Genomic DNA, 20,370 nt, shown 5'->3' with positions numbered 1-20,370 from the left:
ACACTGGAACAGTCCATTGTCAGATATTTAGGCCCAGGCAGCCAGGCAGAGGAGAGAGGTCCCATAACAGAGAATCTGGCTTCATGTCAGCAGAGAATGAGTCTGCATGTCATAGCAGAGAATCATGTTTTACGTCACCCAACACTGGAACAGTCCATTGTCAGATATTTAGACCTAGGCACCCAGGCAGAAGAGAGAGGTCCCATAACAGAGAATCTGGCTTCCTGTCAGCAGAGAATCAGTCTGTATGTCATAGCAGAGAATCATGCTTTACGTCACCCAACACTGGAACAATCCATTGTCAGATATTTAGGCCCAGGCACCTAGGCAGAGGAGAGAGGTCCCGTAACAGAGAATCTGGCTTCATGTCAGCAGCGAATCAGTCTGCATGTCATAGCAGAGAATCAGGCTTCACGTCACCCACCACTGTAACAGTCCATTGTCATATATTTAGGCCCCGGCACCCAGGCAGAGGAGAGAGGTCCCATAACAGAGAATCTGGCTTCATGTTAGCAGAGAATCAGTCTGCATGTCATAGCAGAGAATCAGGCTTCACGTCACCCACCACTGTAACAGTCCATTGTCATATATTTAGGCCCAGGCACCCAGGCAGAGGAGAGAGGTCCCGTAACAGAGAATCTGGCTTCATGTCAGCAGAGAATCAGTCTTAATGTCATAGCAGAGAATCAGGCTTCACGTCACCCAACACTGGAACAGTCCATTGTCAGATATTTAGTCCCAGGCACCCAGGCAGAGGAGAGAGGTCCCATAACAGAGAATCTGGCTTCATGTCAGCAGATAATTAGTCTGCATGTCATAGCAGAGAATCATGCTTTACGTCACCCAACACTGCAACAGTCCATTGTCAGATATTTAGGCCCAGGCAGAGGAGAGAGGTCCCGTAACAGAGAATCTGGCTTCATGTCAGCAGAGAATCAGTCTTCATGTCATAGCAGAGAATCAGGCTTCACGTCACCCAACACTGGAACAGTCCATTGTCAGATATTTAGGCCCCGGCACCCAGACAGAGGAGAGGTTCATTCAACTTTGGGTTGCCCCGCAATATAATGGTAAAATGAAAATAAAAATAGGATTGAATGAGGAAGTGCCCTGGAGTACAATAATATATGTTTAAGGGGAGGTAGTTAATGTCTAATCTGCACAAGGGATGGACAGGTCCTGTGGGATCCATGCCTGGTTCATTTTTATGAACGTCAGCTTGTCCACATTGGCTGTAGACAGGCGGCTGCGTTTGTCTGTAATGACGCCCCCTGCCGTGCTGAATACACGTTCAGAAAAAAACGCTGGCCGCCGGGCAGGCCAGCACCTCCAAGGCATAAAAGGCTAGCTCTGGCCATGTGGACAATTTAGAGACCCAGAAGTTGAATGGGGGCCGAACCATCAGTCACCACGTGGAGGGGTGTGCACACGTACTGTTCCACCATGTTAGTGAAATGTTGCCTCCTGCTAACACGTTGCGTATCAGGTGGTGGTGCAGTTAGCTTTGGCATGTTGACAAAACTTTTCCACATCTCTTCCATGCTAACCCTGCCCTCAGAGGAGCTGGCCGTGACAAAGCTGCCTTGGCAACCTCTTGCTCCTCCTCTGCCTTGGCTTGGGCTTCCACTTGTTCCCCTGTGACATTTGGGAATGCTCTCAGTAGCGCGTCTACCAACGTGCGCTTGTACTCGCGCATCTTCCTATCACACTCAAGCGCAGGAAGTAAGGTGGGCACATTGTCTTTGTACCGTGGATCCAGCAGGGTGGCAACCCAGTAGTCCGCACACGTTAAAATGTGGGCAACTCTGCTGTCGTTGCGCAGGCACTGCAGCATGTAGTCGCTCATATGTGCCAGGCTGCCCAGAGGTAAGGAAAAGCTGTCCTCTGTGGGAGGCGTATCGTCATCGTCCTGCGTTTCCCCCCAGCCACGCACCAGTGATGGCCCGAGCTGCGTTGGGTGCCACCCCGCTGTGACCATGCTTCATCCTCATCCTCCTCCACCTCCTCCTCATCCTCCTCCTCCTCATCCTCCAGTAGTGGGCCCTGGCTGGCCACATTTGTACCTGGCCTCTGCTGTTGCAAAAAACCTCCCTCTGAGTCACTTCGAAGAGACTGGCCTGAAAGTGCTAAAAATGACCCCTCTTCCTCCTCCTCCTCCTCCTCCTGGGCCACCTCCTCTTCCATCATCGCCCTAAGTGTTTTCTCAAGGAGACATAGAAGTGGTATTGTAATGCTGATAACGGCGTCATCGCCACTGGCCATGTTGGTGGAGCACTCGAAACGGCGCAACAGGGCACACAGGTCTCGCATGGAGGCCCAGTCATTGGTGGTGAAGTGGTGCTGTTCCGCAGTGCGACTGACCCGTGCGTGGTGCAGCTGAAACTCCACTATGGCCTGCTGCTGCTCGCACAGTCTGTCCAGCATGTGCAAGGTGGAGTTCCACCTGGTGGGCACGTCGCATATGAGGCGGTGAGCGGGAAGGCCGAAGTTACGCTGTAGCGCAGACAGGCGAGCAGCAGCAGGATGTGAACGCCGGAAGCGCGAACAGACGGCCCGCACTTTATGCAGCAGCTCTGACATGTCGGGGTAGTTGTGAATGAACTTCTGCACCACCAAATTCAGCACATGCGCCAGGCAAGGGATGTGCGTCAAACCAGCTATTCCCAGAGCTGCAACAAGATTTCGCCCATTATCGCACACCACCAGGCCGGGCTTGAGGCTCACCGGCAGCAACCACTCGTCGGTCTGTTGTTCTATACCCTGCCACAACTCCTTTGCGGTGTGGGGCCTGTCCCCCAAACATATGAGTTTCAGAATGGCCTGCTGACGTTTACCCCGGGCTGTGCTGAAGTTGGTGGTGAAGTTGTGTGGCTGACTGGATGAGCAGGTGGAAGAAGAGGAGGAGGAAGCTGAGTAGGAGGAGGTGGCAACAGGAGGCAAAGAATGTTGCCCTGCGATCCTTGGCGGCGGAAGGACGTGCGCCAAACAGCTCTCCGCCTGGGGCCCAGCCGCCATTACATTTACCCAGTGTGCAGTTAGGGAGATATAGCGTCCCTTGCCGTGCTTACTGGTCCACGTATCTGTGGTTAGGTGGACCTTGCCACAGATGGCGTTGCACAGTGCACACTTGATTTTATCGGAAACTTGGTTGTGCAGGGAAGGCACGGCTCTCTTGGAGAAGTAGTGACGGCTGGGAACAACATACTGTGGGACAGCAAGCGACATGAGCTGTTTGAAGCTGTCTCTGTCCACCAGCCTGAATGACAGCATTTCATAGGCCAGTAGTTTAGAAATGCTGGCATTCAGGGCCAGGGATTGAGGGTGGCTAGGTGGGAATTTACGCTTTCTCTCAAATGTTTGTGAGATGGAGAGCTGAACGCTGGCGTGTGACGTGGTTGAGATGCTTGGTGACGCAGGTGGTGGTGTTGGTGGTACATCCCATGTTTGCCTTAGTGACTTCCTTGTTTTGAAGGTGTTTACTCCACTGCAGTTCATGCTTTGCATGCAGGTGCCTGGTCATGCAGGTTGTGCTAAGGTTCAGAACGTTAATGCCTCGCTTCAGGCTCTGATGGCACAGCGTGCAAACCACTCGGGTCTTGTCGTCAGCACATTGTTTGAAGAAGTGCCTTGCCAGGGAACTCCTTGAAGCTGCCTTTGGGGTGCTCGTTCCCAGATGGCGGCGGTCAGTAGCAGGCGGAGTCTCTTGGCGGCGGGAGTTCTGCTTTTGCCCACTGCTCCCTCTTTTGCTACGCTGTTGGCTCGGTCTTACCACTGCCTCTTCCTCCGAACTGTGAAAGTCAGTGGCACGACCTTCATTCCATGTGGGGTCTAGGACCTCATCGTCTCCTGCATCGTCTTCCACCCAGTCTTGATCCCTGACCTCCTGTTCAGTCTGCACACTGCAGAAAGACGCAGCAGTTGGCACCTGTGTTTCGTCATCATCAGAGACATGCTGAGGTGGTATTCCCATGTCCTCATCATCAGGAAACATAAGTGGTTGTGCGTCAGTGCATTCTATGTCTTTCACCGCTGGGGAAGGGCTAGGTGGATGCCCTTGGGAAACCCTACCAGCTGAGTCTTCAAACAGCATAAGAGACTGCTGCATAACTTGAGGCTCAGACAGTTTCCCTGGTATGCATGGGGTGTTGTGACAGACTGATGGGCTTGGTTTTCAGATGCCATCTGTGCGCTTTCTGCAGAAGACTGGGTGGGAGATAATGTGAACGTGCTGGATCCACTGTCGGCCACCCAATTGACTAATGCCTGTACCTGCTCAGGCCTTACTATCCTTAGAACGGCATTGGGCCCCACCAAATATCGCTGTAAATTATGGCGGCTACTGGGACCTGAGGTAGTTGGTACACTAGGACGTGTGGCTGTGGCAGAACGGCCACGTCCTCTCCCAGCACCAGAGGGTCCACTAACACCACCACGACCATGTCCGCGTCCCTTACTAGATGTTTTCCTCATTGTTACCGTTCACCACAATAACAAAAATATTATTTGGACCAATGTATTGAATTCAAATTCAGGCCTTTTTTTACAGACACCTAACACTATCTGGCTATCTATTTAGGTACTGTATAACACTAATAAAGGAACAGCAGTAACGACAGATTTAGCTTAATATAAATTTGAGGCCTAGTATTTAGGCGCTGGATGACAGGTATACGTTTACGGACAGAATTTGACTTGGAATTGCACAATAGCGTGTGTGTGAAGTTATTGAGAATAACCCTATCTGCACCGTGAATCTTATATACCCTTTTAGGGATAGATTTAAAGTAGGTCTGATACAGCAGAAACCACAAAATTAGGAAATTGCTAAATTGGGAATTGTATTTCAACCCAGAACAAAAACTGTGCTTTGACGGACACTAAATAACTTGACCAGCTACAGCAATAATGACAGATTTGGATGAATATAAATTTGAGGCCTATTTTTTAGGCGCTGGGTGACAGGTATACTTTTACACACAGAATTAGACTTGGAATTGCACAGTAGCGTGTGTGTGAAGTTATTGAGAATAACCCTATCTGCACCGTGAATCTTATATACCCTTTTAAGGATAGTTTTAAAGTAGGTCTGATACAGCAGAAACCACTAAATTAGGAAATTACTAAATTGGGAATTGTATTTCAACCCAGAACAAAAACTGTGCTTTGACGGACACTAAATAACTTGACCAGCTACAGCAATAATGACAGATTTGGACGAATATAAATGTGAGGCCTATTTTTTAGGCGCTGGGTGACAGGTATACGTTTACACACAGAATTAGACTTGGAATTGCACAGTAGCGTGTGTGTGAAGTTATTGAGAATAACCCTATCTGCACCTTGAATCTTTTTACCCTTTTAGGGATAGATTTAAAGTAGGCCTGATACAGCAGAAACCACTAAATTAGGAAATTGCTAAATTGGGAATTGTATTTCAACCCAGAACAAAAACTGTGCTTTGACGTACGCTAAATAACTTGACCAGCCACAGCAATAACCACAGATTTAGATGAATGTAAATTTGAGGCCTAGTATTTAGGCGCTGAGTGAAAGGTATATGTTTACAGACAGAATTAGACTTGGAAATGCACAGTAGCGTGTGTGTGAAGTTATTGAGAATGACCCTATCTGCACCTTGAATTTTATATACCCTTTTAATGAACAGATTAAAAGTAGCCCTGATACAGCAGAAACCACTAATTTAGGAAATTGCTAAGTTGGGAATTGTATTTCAACCCTGAACAAAAATATATCCTTTGCCAGACAGCAGACAGTATTACAATTGGCTGGCCACAGCTGAAACACCAGATTTAGGGTACTGCTATTTTGGCAATTGTATTTCACGGTAAAAGGTTTGTAGCCAGCTCACCTTTCGATCCTGTGTAACTGTGCACGGGGCGGACACAAGCCAGTCCAAGATGAATACACAAATAGAAAAAGGCTCCGGCACCAGAAGGACGTGATGAAAAAATCCCGGTCTTTATTATATCACCATAAATTAGGTACATCCAGCAACAGTGATATTGTGACCCACTTATCCCCACGATCTACGCGTTTCGAACAGTGTTGTTCTTAGTCATGATCTGAGGAGTCTGGCGTGTATCGGGCTGAAATACGGTTCACCCCTGAGACATCCGCCCATAAGGGAGGGATCTCAAAACCTGGGGCAAGCCGAAAATCTGTCGGGTAGACGCGAGACACCTGTACAAACAAGTTCACCTGTGACAGGCAAGAACTTACATAACTCACAGTGTTTCAACATATAATACAACATATATAGAATATAAAATACATGATATAGTTACTCTCTTTCAAAAGGAGGACAAATCATATGACATAAAGACATACATATATGTTCCATAAATTTACAACCCAACATGGTGTATTTGCAATGTTACATAGTAACATAGTAACATAGTACATAAGGCCGAAAAAAGACATTTGTCTATCCAGTTCGGCCTGTTATCCCGCAAGTTGATCCAGAGGAAGACCCCTCTCTAGTAGCTATAGCCTGTAATATTATTAAGCTCCAGAAATACGTCCATGGCCCTCTTGAATTCCTTTATTGTACTCACCATCACCACCTCCTCAGGCAGAGAGTTCCATATTCTCACTGCTCTTACCGTAAAGAATCCTTTTCTATGTTTGTGTACAAACCTTCTTTCCTCCAGGCGCAGAGGATGTCCCCTCGTCACAGTCACAGCCCTGGGGATAAATAGCTGATGGGATAGATCTCTGTACTGACCCTTGATATATTTATACATATTAATTAGATCTCCCCTCAGTCGTCTTTTTTCTAAAGTGAATAACTCTAATTTTGATAATCTTTCAGGGTACTGTAGTTGCCCCATTCCAGTTATTACTTTAGTTGCCCTCCTCTGGACCTTCTCCAGCTCTGCTATGTCTGCCTTGTTTACAGGAGCCCAGAACTGTACACAGTACTCCAAGAACTGTACACAGTACTCCAATGTTGTATACCGAATGCAGACACAAAGGAGCATATATAAATTGAGATAAATAAATACCATATCAAAAGAAAGGAAGGGAGGAGAGGGTATTATCAAAAAGGTGCAAACACAAATTGATTTGTAAAATGCGAAATACCAAAATAGAAAAATACCAATTCATATCAAAGGGAACAGGTATATGTATATACACATATATATATATATATATGTATATATATGCGCATGGACAAAATCACATAAAAGGGGATTTGTGATTCTGTCATGGTTCTATATTATTGGTGCCCGAGTCCGCCATGTTCTCCAGGATTGAACATAGATGAGATTCTAAACTGGTCACTCCATGTGAATTAGCGCAAGCTGTGAACAAGCGCCAGAGTTCATATACCAGGAGCAGTCAGACGCATTGTGATAATCATGGCGTGCTCGGGAGCCAACAATCAGAACAACATTCTATCAAGTTTATTTTCTATCACTTACATTTATCCATTGTCTATGTTGTATATTCTATAAAACCGACTGGTCTATAAGTAAGCCAACAGATTTGGCCTATTATAGTGTGATCTTATGTTATCTAACAATCATAAAGAAGAAGCGCATATTAAAAACCGAAGCATAAGATATGGATATTATATGTATATACATATTTTGGGAAATAGATGACTATTATATATTGCATTTTTATTATTTATGATTATTCTCTTAATTAAACCACACTAGCAACTTGGAAAATTTTATTTGAAAATTAAGTTTCAATTCATATGAAATTTAAACTAATTTATTTAATGATATTTATTATTTGATTACTTTTTTATTTTTATTCTTCTACCTTCCTGCCCTTCCCTTGTATACATGTATACTTTCAACCATCTATACATCTACCTCCTCATACCGTGTATTATTTATATATATTATAATAATATTTTGGATGTCTATCCAAAAATATTTTGAGAATATCAGATGGGAAAAGTAGGAAAAGAGATTAGGAAAATAATAGCGTATATTGTGTCTGTCATTCAGTTTATCAATTGCTTTAATAAATTTGTGTATGTACTGAGACGTATAATTCAGTTGGAATACAAGACAGTACAAACATGCTATTTCAATAACAATATCTTAATTGGGTCATATATGAATACCATGAGGAGAACCTCATAATTATATAATATATGTATATATCAAGCCTATATGATAATCCTAGAGGACTATGATCATGTTATTTCAGGAGAGTACATACATGTAATTAAAAAATAACCATAGGAAAGAATCCATATGAATATATATAAAAACAAGGCGAAGCCTGGATACTGCTGCATGTAGATATTAATACAAATACATTAATTCCTTTTTAAGGTTAAGGCCGTATGGGACTCTTGTATTGAGTCTCCAAATCCAATATGCTTCTCTAAGGAGGATTTTTTGTTGGATATTACCCCCTCGATGGGATAACGTGACCCGTTCAAAAGCAAAGGTATTAAGTGTATTTGTATTCCGATTATGTACATCTATAAAATGATTGTAAATTGTAAATAAATATTGTAAATAAATATAAATTGTATTTCACCCCTCAATAAAATAGCAAGCACAGCCAAGCCCCTGATGTAGGATATAGCCAAAAAATAACCACACTATTGATGGTTAAATGCACTTGGTGACAGCTTCAACCTGATGTAGGATATAGCCAAAAAAAAAAACACTATTGAGGGTTAAATGCACTTGGTGACAGCTTGACCCTGATGTAGGATATAGCCAAAGAACAACCACACTATTGATGGTTAAATGCACTTGGTGACATGCTCAGCTTGCCCCTGATGTAGTATATGGCCAAAAAATAACCACACTATTGAGGGTTAAATGCACTTGGTGTGACAGCTTGACCCTGATGTAGGATATAGACCAAAAAACAACCACACTATTGAGGGTTAAATGCACTTGGTGACAGGCTCAGCTTGCCCTTATGTAGTATATGGCCAAAAAATAACCACACTATTGATGGTTAAATGCACTTGGTGTGACAGCTTGAACCTGATGTAGGATATAACCAAAAAATAACCACACTATTGATGGTTAAATGCACTTGGTGTGACAGCTTGACCCTGATGTGGGATATAGCCAAAAAACAACCACATTATTGAGGGTTAAATGCACTTGGTGACAGCTTGACCCTGACGTAGGATATAGCCAAAGAACAACCACACTATTGATAGTTAAATGCACTTGGTGACAGGCTCAGCTTGCCCCTGATGTAGTATATGGCCAAAAAATAACCACACTATTGATGGTTAAATGCACTTGGTGTGACAGCTTGACCCTGATGTAGGATATAGCCAAAAAACAACCACACTATTGAGGGTTAAATGCACTTGGTGACAGGCTCAGCTTGCCCCTGATGTAGTATATGGCCAAAAAATAACCACACTATTGATGGTTAAATGCACTTGGTGTGACAGCTTGACCCTGATGTAGGATATAGCCAAAAAACAACCACACTATTGAGGGTTAAATGCACTTGGTGACAGGCTCAGCTTGCCCCTGATGTAGTATATGGCCAAAAAATAACCACACTATTGATGGTTAAATGTACTTGGTGGCAGCTTGTGCTGGCGCACCACAAGACACAAAATGGCCGCCGATCACCCCAGAAAAAAATGAATGAAAAACGCTCTGGGCAGCCTAAAAACAGTGAGCAATTGAATAGCAGCAGTTTAATGATCCACAGCTGCAGATCGATCACTGAATGAAGTCTTTTAGAGGAGTTAATCACTGCCTAATCTCGCCCTAACGTCGCAGCTGCAACCTCTCCCTACACTGAGCAGAGTGACGTGCGGCGCTACGTGACTCCAGCTTAAATAGAGGCTGGGTCACATGCTTCACTGGCCAATCACAGCCATGCCAATAGTAGGCATGGCTGTGACGGCCTCTTGGGGCAAGTAGTATGACGCTTGTTGATTGGCTGCTTTGCAGCCTTTCAAAAAGCGCCAAGAAAGCGACGAACACCGAACCCGAACCCAGACTTTTACTAAAATGTTCGGGTTCGGGTCCGTGTCACAGACACCCCAAAATTCGGTACGAACCCGAACTATACAGTTCGGGTTCGCTCGTCCCTACTGAAGAATAACAATCTACCGGAAACAACAAAAACAGTAGTGTGAAAGTAGCTTTACACATGGAAGTTACACTAAATTACTTTACATTAAAATTTTTTCCTTTGAGACTTTGTGAATGGACTTCAGTGAAATCATGTTCTCTGCAATGTAACATCAGGCCATTTTGAAAATATACTTCAATAGGGAGAAATCAATGTCCATTTGCTGGCGTCTGATCTGTAATTATATATTTTGTCCTTTTAGATGTCAATATTCTTCTTTATGAAATAAAGCATAATACAGTTTATTTTTTTATGTTAACAAATTATTAAATGATTAAAACCCATTAATAGTAAGAGCATATTACTATCTCCTAATAAAAATAATAGTCACAAAGAGAAATTTCATCCTCAAAGATACAAAAATGGCTACTGGAAAACATAAGTTATTTGTATTCAGCTCTAATGACTTGGTGTTATAATTTCAATGATTTTATGTGTATCTAAACAATTACAATAAGAAGATAGAATCTGTGATCTTCGAATGAAAATCTAATACTTTAAAAGGACATTAACAATTTCACATTTTTAAAAGGGTTGTGCCAAATTTAGAAGGTATCCCCTATTCACTTGATATGTATCTGATCACTGGGGATGTGAAAAATTTTCCCCACCGATTCTGGGATCGCTGTCTTGGCTATCTCCGGCAATCTGATAAAGAATAAATGGAGCAGCAGTGTACATGCAGACCTGATGCTTCTTCAGATGGGGGAAACAGGACCCCTGTTCTTGAGATTAATGGGGGTCCAAGTGGTCGTAGCCCCAGTGATTAGTTATCCTGTGGATAGGAGATCATTTCTAAATTCGGCACAACCCCTTTATATCTTCTTTAAATAGATTGTGCTTGTGTTAAATAATTCCAACAATTTTTTTTAACATGACTTGTCAGGCCTCTTATTTAGGTTGCTACATGTCTGCTGATTCTCTACAAAGGTAGTATATTACATTAGATTCAATAATTAGAAAATTTAAATAATTGGACAGATTTATTAAGACTGGTATTTCATATGTTGTGGCGCACACAACAGATGCCGTGACAGCCGTCCTCCTAAACTGACAGTCTATGTAAGGAGACCACAAATTAGGAAGCAGCCAAGAGGCCCATGTCAATCTAGCGCAGCTGTAGAAATCGACAGCTCAGGTAGGAGAATCTGTTCCTAGGACAAGACAAATATTACTTGTCTTCTCTACAAATCTGGCCTTTATGGAAGAGTGACAAGAAGAAAGCTATTTTTGAAAGCAAGCCATAAGAAGTTCTGATTGCAGTTTGCCACAAGCCGATGAGGACAACACAGCAAACATGTGGAAGAAGGTTCTCTAGTCAGATGAGACCAAAGTTGAACTTTTTGGCCTATATGCAAAATGCTAAGTGTATTTTTAGGATGCGCAAATGTTATATAGGAGATTATCAACATTAGGATTATTCACTTTAGAACAAAAGACAACTGAGGGGAGGTCTAATAACTAGAGTTGAGCGGACACCTGGATGTTCGGGTTCAAGAAGTTCGGCCGAACTTCCCGAAAATGGATCCGAACTTCGTCCCGAACCCGAACCCCATTGAAGTCAATGGGGACCCGAACTTTTCGGCACTAAAAAGGCTGTAAAACAGCCCAGGAAAGGGCTAGAGAACTGCAAAAGGCAGCACCATGTAGGTAAATCCCCTGCAAACAAATGTGGATAGGGAAATGAATTAAAATAAAAATTTAATAAATAAAAATTAACCAAAATCAATTGGAGAGAGGTCCCATAGCAGAGAATCTGGCTTCACGTCACCCACCACTGGAACAGTCCATTCTCAGATATTTAGGCCCCAGCACCCAGGCAGAGGAGAGAGGTCCCGTAACAGAGAATCTGGCTTCATGTCAGCAGAGAATCAGTCTTAATGTCATAGCAGAGAATCAGGCTTCACGTCAGCCACCAATGCAACAGTCCATTGTCAGATATTTAGGCCCAGCACCCAGGCAGAGGAGAGAGGTCCCGTAACAGACAATCTGGCTTCATGTCAGCAGAAAATCAGTCTTCATGTCATAGCAGAGAATCAGGCTTCACGTCACCAACCACTGCAAAAGTCCATTTTCATAAATTTAGGCCCAGCACCAAGGCAGAGGAGAGAGGTCCCGTAACAGACAATCTGGCTTCATTTCAGCAGAGAATCAGTCTTCATATCATAGCAGAGAATCAGGCTTCACGTCACCCACCACTGCAACAGTCCATTTTCATAAATTTAGGCCCAGCACCCAGGCAGAGGAGAGAGGTCCCGTAACAGACAATCTGGTTTCATGTCAGCAGAGAATCAGTCTTCATGTCATAGCAGAGAATCAGGCTTCACGTCACCCACCACTGCAACAGTCCATTTTCATAAATTTAGGCCCAGCACCCAGGCAGAGGAGAGAGGTCCCGTAACAGACAATCTGGCTTCATTTCAGCAGAGAATCAGTCTTCATATCATAGCAGAGAATCAGGCTTCACGTCACCCACCACTGCAACAGTCCATTTTCATAAATTTAGGCCCAGCACTCAGGCAGAGGAGAGAGGTCCCGTAACAGACAATCTGGCTTCATGTCAGCAGAGAATCAGTCTTCATGTCATAGCAGAGAATTAGGCTTCACGTCACCCACCACTGCAACAGTCCATTTTCATAAATTTAGACCCAGCACCCAGGCAGAGGAGAGAGGTCCCGTAACAGACAATCTGGCTTCATGTCAGCAGAGAATCAGTCTTCATATCATAGCAGAGAATCAGGCTTCACGTCACCCACCACTGCAACAGTCCATTTTCATAAATTTAGGCCCAGCACCCAGGCAGAGGAGAGAGGTCCCGTAACAGACAATCTGGCTTTATGTCAGCAGAGAATCAGTCTTCATATCATAGCAGAGAATCAGGCTTCACGTCAGCCACCAATGCAACAGTCCATTGTCAGATATTTAGGCCCAGCACCCAGGCAGAGGAGAGAGGTCCCATAACAGACAATCTGGCTTCATGTCAGCAGAGAATCAGTCTTCATGTCATAGCAGAGAATCAGGCTTCACGTCACCCACCACTGCAACAGTCCATTTTCATAAATTTAGGCCCAGCACCCAGGCAGAGGAGAGAGGTCCCGTAACAGACAATCTGGCTTCATTTCAGCAGAGAATCAGTCTTCATATCATAGCAGAGAATCAGGCTTCACGTCACCCACCACTGCAACAGTCCATTTTCATAAATTTAGGCCCAGCACTCAGGCAGAGGAGAGAGGTCCCGTAACAGACAATCTGGCTTCATGTCAGCAGAGAATCAGTCTTCATGTCATAGCAGAGAATCAGGCTTCACGTCACCCACCACTGCAACAGTCCATTTTCATAAATTTAGACCCAGCACCCAGGCAGAGGAGAGAGGTCCCGTAACAGACAATCTGGCTTCATGTCAGCAGAGAATCAGTCTTCATATCATAGCAGAGAATCAGGCTTCACGTCACCCACCACTGCAACAGTCCATTTTCATAAATTTAGGCCCAGCACCCAGGCAGAGGAGAGAGGTCCCGTAACAGACAATCTGGCTTTATGTCAGCAGAGAATCAGTCTTCATATCATAGCAGAGAATCAGGCTTCACGTCAGCCACCAATGCAACAGTCCATTGTCAGATATTTAGGCCCAGCACCCAGGCAGAGGAGAGAGGTCCCATAACAGACAATCTGGCTTCATGTCAGCAGAGAATCAGTCTTCATATCATAGCAGAGAATCAGGCTTCACGTCACCCACCACTGCAACAGTCCATTTTCATAAATTTAGGCCCAGCACCCAGGCAGAGGAGAGAGGTCACGTAACAGACAATCTGGCTTCATGTCAGCAGAGAATCAGTCTTCATATCATAGCAGAGAATCAGGCTTCACATCAGCCACCAATGCAACAGTCCATTTTCATAAATTTAGGCCCAGCACCCAGGCAGAGGAGAGAGGTCCCGTAACAGAGGATCTGGCTTCATGTCAGCAGAGAATTAGTCTGCATGTCATAGCAGAAAATCAGGCACGTCAGCCACCACTGCAACAGTCCATTGTCAGATATTTAGGCCCAGCACCCAGGCAGAGGAGAGAGGTCCCGTAACAGAGGATCTGGCTTCATGTCAGCAGAGAATTAGTCTGCATGTCATAGCAGAGAATCAGGCTTCACGTCACCCAACATTGGAACAGTCCATTGGCATATATTTAGGCCCCGGCACCCAGACACAGGAGAGGTTCATTCAACTTTGGGTAGCCTCGCAATATAATGGTAAAATGAAAATAAAAATAGGATTGAATGAGGAAGTGCCCTGGAGTACAATACTATATGGTTAAGGGGAGGTAGTTAATGTCTAATCTGGACAAGGGACGGACAGGTCCTGTGGGATCCATGCCTGGTTCATTTTTATGAACGTCAGCTTGTCCACATTGGCTGTAGACAGGCGGCTGCGTTTGTCTGTAATGACGCCCCCTGCCGTGCTGAATACACGTTTAGACAAAACGCTGGCTGCCGGGCAGGCCAGCACCTCCAAGGCATAAAAGGCTATCTCTGGCCACGTGGACAATTTAGAGACCCAGAAGTTGAATGGGGCCGAACCATCAGTCAGTACGTGGAGGGGTGTGCACACGTACTGTTCCACCATGTTAGTGAAATGTTGCCTCCTGCTAACACGTTGCGTATCAGGTGGTGGTGCAGTTAGCTGTGGCGTGTTGACAAAACTTTTCCACATCTCTGCCATGCTAACCCTGCCCTCAGAGGAGCTGGAAGTGACACAGCTGCCTTGGCGACCTCTTGCTCCTCCTCTGCCTTGGCCTTGGGCTTCCACTTGTTCCCCTGTGACATTTGGGAATGCTCTAAGTAGCACGTCTACCAACGTGCGCTTGTACTCGCGCATCTTCCTATCACGCTCCAGTGCAGGAAGTAAGGTGGGCACATTGTCTTTGTAGCGTGGATCCAGCAGGGTGGCAACCCAGTAGTCCGCACACGTTAAAATGTGGGCAACTCTGCTGTCGTTGCGCAGGCACTGCAGCATGTAGTCGCTCATGTGTGCCAGGCTGCCCAGAGGTAAGGACAAGCTGTCCTCTGTGGGAGGCGTATCGTCATCGTCCTGCCTTTTCCCCCAGCCACGCACCAGTGATGGGCCCGAGCTGCGTTGGGTGCCTCCCCGCTGTGATCATGCTTCATCCTAATCCTCCTCCACCTCCTCCTCATCCTCGTCCTCCTCGTCCTCCAGTAGTGGGCCCTGGCTGGCCACATTTGTACCTGGCCTCTGCTGTTGCAGAAAACCTCCCTCTGAGTCATTACGAAGAGACTGGCCTGAAAGTGCTAAAAATGACCCCTCTTCCTCCTCCTCCTCCTCCTGGGCCACCTCCTCTTCCATCATCGCCCTAAGTGTTTTCTCAAGGAGACATAGAAGTGGTATTGTAACGCTGATAACGGCGTCATCGCCACTGGCCATGTTGGTGGAGTACTCGAAACAGCGCAACAGGGCACACAGGTCTCGCATGGAGGCCCAGTCATTGGTGGTGAAGTGGTGCTGTTCCGCAGTGCGACTGACCCGTGCGTGCTGCAGCTGAAACTCCACTATGGCCTGCTGCTGCTCGCACAGTCTGTCCAGCATGTGCAAGGTGGAGTTCCACCTGGTGGGCACGTCGCATATGAGGCGGTGAGCGGGAAGGCCGAAGTTACGCTGTAACGCAGACAGGCGAGCAGCGGCAGGATGTGAATGCCGGAAGCGCGAACAGACGGCCCGCACTTTATGCAGCAGCTCTGACATGTCAGGGTAGTTGTGAATGAACTTCTGCACCACCAAATTCAGTACATGCGCCAGGCTAGGGATGTGCATCAAACCGGCTAGTCCCAGAGCTGCAACGAGACTTCGCCCATTATCGCACACCACCAGGCCGGCTTGAGGCTCACCGGCAGCAACCACTCGTCGGTCCTTGTTTTTAAGGTGTTTACTCCACTGCAGTTCATGCTTTGCATGCAGGTGCCTGGTCATGCAGGTTGTGCTAAGGTTCAGAACGTTAATGCCTCGCTTCAGGCTCTGATGGCACAGCGTGCAAACCACTCGGGCCTTGTCGTCAGCACATTGTTTGAAGAAGTGCCATGCCAGGGAACTCCTTGAAGCTGCCTTTGGGGTGCTCGGTCCAAGATGGCGGCGGTAAGTAGCAGGCGGAGTCTCTTGGCGGCGGGTGTTCTGCTTTTGCCCACTGCTCCCTCTTTTGCTACGCTGTTGGCTCGGTCTCACCACTGCCTCTTTCTCCGAACTGTTAAAGTCAGTGGCACGACCTTCATTCCATGTGGGGTCTAGGACCTCATCGTCTCCTGCATCGTCTACCACCCAGTCTTGATCCCTGACCTCCTGTTCAGTCTGCACACTGCAGAAAGACGCAGCAGTTGGCACCTGTGTTTCGTCATCATCAGAGACATGCTGAGGTGGTATTCTTATGTCCTCATCATCAGGAAACATAAGTGGTTGTGTGTCAGTGCAGTCTATGTCTTCCACCGCTGGGGAAGGGCTAGGTGGATGCCCTTGGGAAACCCTGCCAGCAGAGTCTTCAAACAGCATAAGAGACTGCTGCATAACTTGAGACTCAGACAGTTTCCCTGATATGCATGGGGGTGATGTGACAGACTGATGGGGTTGGTTTTCAGGCGCCATCTGTGCGCTTTCTGCAGAAGACTGGGTGGGAGATAATGTGAACGTTGCTGGATCCACTGTCGGCCACCCAATTGACTAATGCCTGTACCTGCTCAGGCCTTACCATCCTTAGAACGGCATTGGGCCCCACCATATATCGCTGTAAATTCTGGCGGCTACTGGGACCTGAGGTAGTTGGTACACTAGGACGTGTGGATGTGGCAGAACGGCCACGTCCTCTCCCAGCACCAGAGGGTCCACTAACACCACCACGACCATGTCCACGTCCGCGTCCCTTACTAGATGTTTTCCTCATTGTTATCGTTCACCACAACAACAAAAATATTATTTGGCCCAATGTATTGTATTCAAATTCAGCTGAATATAAATTTGAGGCCTAGTATTTAGGCGCTGGGTGACAGGTATAGATTTACTGACAGAATTAGACTTGGAAATGCACAGTAGCGTGTGTGTGAAGTTATTCTGAATGACCCTATGTGCACCTTGAATATTATATACCCTTTTAGGGATGTATTTAAAGAAGGCCTGATACAGCAGAAACCACTAAATTATGAAATTGCTAAATTGGGAATTGTATTTCAACCCAGAACAAAAAATGTGCTTTGACGGACACTAAATAACTTGCCCAGCCAGAACAGTACAGCAGTAATGACAGATTTAGCGGGATATACATTTGATGCCTAGTATTTAGGCGCTGGGTGACAGGTATAGATTTACTGACGGAATTAGACTTGGAAATGCACAGTAGCGTGTGTGTGAAGTTATTCTGAATGACCCTATGTGCACCTTGAATATTATATACCCTTTTAGGGATAGATTTCAAATAGCTCTGATACAGCAGAAACCACTAAATTAGGAAATTGCTAAATTGGGAATTGTATTTCAACCCAGAACAAAAAATGTGCTTTGACGGACACTAAATAACTTGCCCAGCCAGAACAGTACAGCAGTAATGACAGATTTAGCGGGATATACATTTGATGCCTAGTATTTAGGCGCTGGGTGACAGGTATAGATTTACTGACGGAATTAGACTTGGAAATGCACAGTAGCGTGTGTGTGAAGTTATTCTGAATGACCCTATGTGCACCTTGAATATTATATACCCTTTTAGGGATAGATTTCAAATAGCTCTGATACAGCAGAAACACTAAATTAGGAAATTGCTAAATTGGGAATTGTATTTCAACGCAGAACAAAAAATGTGCTTTGACGGACACTAAATAACTTGCCCAGACAGAACAGTACAGCAGTAATGACAGATTTAGCGGGATATAAATTTGAGGCCTAGTATTTAGGCACTGGGTGACAGGTATAGATTTACTGACGGAATTAGACTTGGAAATGCACAGTAGCGTGTGTGTGAAGTTATTCTGAATGACCCTATGTGAACCTTGAATATTATATACCCTTTTAGGGATAGATTTCAAATAGCTCTGATACAGCAGAAACCACTAAATTAGGAAATTGCTAAATTGGGAATTGTATTTCAACCCAGAACAAAAAATGTGCTTTGACGGACACTAAATAACTTGCCCAGCCAGAACAGTACAGCAGTAACGACAGATTTAGAGGGATATAAATTTGAGGCCTAGTATTTATGCGCTGGGTGACAGGTATAGATTTACTGACGGAATTAGACTTGGAAATGCACAGTAGCGTGTGTGTGAAGTTATTCTGAATGACCCTATGTGCACCTTGAATATTATATACCCTTTTAGGGATAGATTTCAAATAGCTCTGATACAGCAGAAACCACTAAATTAGGAAATTGCTAAATTTGGAATTGTATTTCAGCCCAGAACAAAAAATGTGCTTTGACGGACACTAAATAACTTGCCCAGCCAGAACAGTACAGCAGTAACGACAGATTTAGCGGGATATAAATTTGAGGCCTAGTATTTAGGCGCTGGGTGACAGGTATAGATTTACTCACAGAATTAGACTGGGATATGGCCAAAAAATAACCACAATATTGCTGGTTAAATGCACTTGGTGTGACAGCTTGACCAACCACACTACTGAGGGTTAAATGCACATGGTGACAGGTGCAGCTTGCCCCTGATGTAGTATATGGCCAAAAAATGAACAGACTATTGCTGGCTAAATGCACTTGGTGTGACAGCTTGACCAACCACACTACTGAGGGTTAAATGCACTTGGTGACGGGCGCAGCTTGCCCCTGATGTAGTATATGGCCAAAAAATAAACAGACTATTAGTGGTTAAATGCACTTGGTGTGACAGCTTCACCCTGATGTAGGCTTTAGCCAAAAAACAACCACACCATTGAGGGTTAAATGCACTTGGTGACAGGCGCAGCTTGCCCCTGATGTAGTATATGGCCAAAAAATAAACAGACTATTGCTGGTTAAATGCACTTGGCGTGACAGCTTCACCCTGATGTAGGCTTTAGCCAAAATACATCCACACCATTGAGGGTTAAATGCACTTGGTGACAGGCGCAGCTTGCCCCTGATGTAGTATATGGCCAAAAAATAAACAGACTTTTGCTGATTGAATGCACTTGGTGTGACAGCTTCACCCTGATGTAGGCTTTAGCCAAAATACAACCACACCATTGAGGGTTAAATGCACTTGGTGACAGGCGCAGCTTGCCCCTGATGTAGTATATGGCCAAAAAATAACCACAATATTGCTGGTTAAATGCACTTGGTGTGACAGCTTCATCCTGATGTAGGCTTTAGCCAAAAAACAACCACACCATTGAGGGTTAAATGCACTTGGTGACAGGCGCAGCTTGCCCCTGATGTAGTATATGGCCAAAAAATAAACAGACTATTGCTGGTTAAATGCACTTGGTGTGACAGCTTCACCCTGATATAGGCTTTAGCCAAAAAACAACCACACCATTAATGGTTAAATGCACTTGGTCGCAGCTTGTGCTGGCGCACCACAAGACACAAAATGGCCGCCGATCACCCCAGAAAAAAGTGACTGACAAACGGTCTGGGCAGCCTAAAAACAGTGAGCAATTGAGTATCAGCAGCTCAATGACCCACAGCTGCAGATCGTTCAATAATCAAGTCCTTTGGAGGAGTTAATCTGCCTAATCTCGCCCTACTGTCGCAGCCGCAACCTCTCCCTACGCTAATCAGAGCAGAGTGACGGGCGGCGCTATGTGACTCCAGCTTAAATAGAGGCTGGGTCACATGGTGCTCTGGCCAATCACAGCCATGCCAATAGTAGGCATGGCTGTGATGGCCTCTTGGGGCAAGTAGTATGACGCTTGTTGATTGGCTGCTTTGCAGCCTTTCAAAAAGCGCCAAGAAAGCGTCACAAAAGCGCCAAGAAAGCGACAAACACCGAACCCGGACTTTTACGAAAATGTCCGGGTTCGGGTCCGTGTCACGGACACCCCAAAATTCGGTACGAACCCGAACTATAGAGTTCGAGTTCGCTCATCCCTACTAATAACTATGTTTGTGGTCTTTGCTATCAGGAAGGTGAGAACACCTGGGGTCAAGACGCTCAACTTACCTAACTAACTAGAACTAAGCGGCTTGATTTGTGCCAAAACCGCTGCATAGTAGGGATATCTGAAAAGTGGACAAACCCTGTAGAATAAACCTGAATGAGGGTGGGTTGGGAGGGTATGC

The sequence above is a fragment of the Bufo gargarizans genome, chromosome 5 (genome assembly GCF_014858855.1).
Source record: "Bufo gargarizans isolate SCDJY-AF-19 chromosome 5, ASM1485885v1, whole genome shotgun sequence".
NCBI lineage: Eukaryota > Metazoa > Chordata > Amphibia > Anura > Bufonidae > Bufo > Bufo gargarizans.
The sequence above is the reverse complement of the archived record's forward strand: the minus strand, read 5'-3'. Positions refer to the sequence as shown.